This window comes from Delphinus delphis, chromosome 2 (assembly GCF_949987515.2).
Source record: "Delphinus delphis chromosome 2, mDelDel1.2, whole genome shotgun sequence".
In the NCBI taxonomy this organism is placed as follows: domain Eukaryota; kingdom Metazoa; phylum Chordata; class Mammalia; order Artiodactyla; family Delphinidae; genus Delphinus; species Delphinus delphis.
In genome coordinates this window covers 163,152,184-163,153,489 of record NC_082684.1, presented here as the reverse complement: position 1 = coordinate 163,153,489, position 1,306 = coordinate 163,152,184, and the positions used below count along the sequence as shown (strand labels likewise).

At 61.9% G+C, this 1,306-nt stretch overlaps 1 pseudogene; it reads left to right on the top strand.

The window, feature by feature from the left end:
- Window positions 1–305: 305 nt before the first annotated feature.
- On the top strand, window positions 306–1,063 carry LOC132419003 (E3 ubiquitin-protein ligase MARCHF2 pseudogene; annotated as a pseudogene).
- Window positions 1,064–1,306: the final 243 nt, after the last annotated feature.

Genomic DNA, 1,306 nt, shown 5'->3' with positions numbered 1-1,306 from the left:
CCATCTTTCCCCACGGGAAACACCTCAACCCTAGGGCCATCACCCTTTAAGCAAAGAGCACCAACCCAATGCCTCAGCTTCAACTATGAAGGCTGCTGCATTAGCTCAATGTATCGCAATAACTTACCGCTTTGGATACTTAACTGGTGTCCGGACGCAGGTGGAGGAGCCGGTGCGGTGCTAGGGACTCGTCGCAGCCAGAGGGGACCTGGAGGAGAAGAGGGACGTGCGTGGGCAACCGGCTACGGCTCAGGCTCCTAGGACCATGGGCGTCAGGCTTTGAAGACACGAGGGTCCCTGCGTCCATGAGGAAGAGCGACTGCTCCGGCAGCCCTGCCTTTTCCATGGTACTGGAGGCCAAGAGCCTCAGGCCACCCCAGTACGCGCAGGTGACTTCAAGGGGTGGCCCGCTCCTCTCAACCGGCATCCAGGCCTTGGACGCGCCAAGAGACCGGCCCTTCTACGGCTCTGCCGGGACGGAGCGAAGGGAGAGAGCTTGCGGTTTCCGCAGGCTGCACCGGCCCACTGGGCCCAGTGCCCGAGAGCTGTTCAGAAAGGTGGTTCTCCTCGTCCACCACCAGCTACTGGAGCTCTGCCACACGGTGTTTGCGGCGGAGAAGTGGCCCAGCCCCTCACAGACGGTTTGAAGGCCCCAGGGCCTCGCACAAAGGAGCAGACGCTCTGCTGCGACCAGGAACACTTCCACCTCTTTATGCCGCTGGCCGCCATCTTGGCTGGCAGGGCGGACGCGGGGCGCGGGCTACTTCCGGCTCCACCTCCGCCTCGAGGCCAGGGGCTCACGCCTCTCCCTGGCGCTCTTCGCTGCTTGCAGCCTCTGACGCCGCTTGCAGCCTCTTGACGCCGCTTGCAGCCTCTGACGCCGCTTGCAGCCTCTTGACGCCGCTTGCAGCCTCTGACGCCAGTCTCCTTCCGCTGCCAAGCCCAGCTGTGCTCTGAGTGGAGAAAGTGCGCTGAAGAGCCCGGATATGCGTGGCTTCGAGGTACCCAGCTCAGCTCGCTGGCGTCTGGACTCCTGAGGAAGGCAGCGGAGGAGACGCCGTGAGAAGGCCGGGCTGGCAGGTGCAGAGGCAGCTGGTGATGCCCCGGCGTTTGGAAGGACGGAAGCTGCATGACCCTTCCTGCGTGGCTAGAACGCTTCTTAGGCCAAACGATGCCAAGCAGAGCCTATTTTGTGACCCTGTGTGAAGATATTTTCAGATATTTTTGCGCACCGTTGTACATAAGGAGGGCAGAAGGACGTGGTCGTGAGCTTCCGACGGAGCAGGTACCCAGATCTCATTCTAAG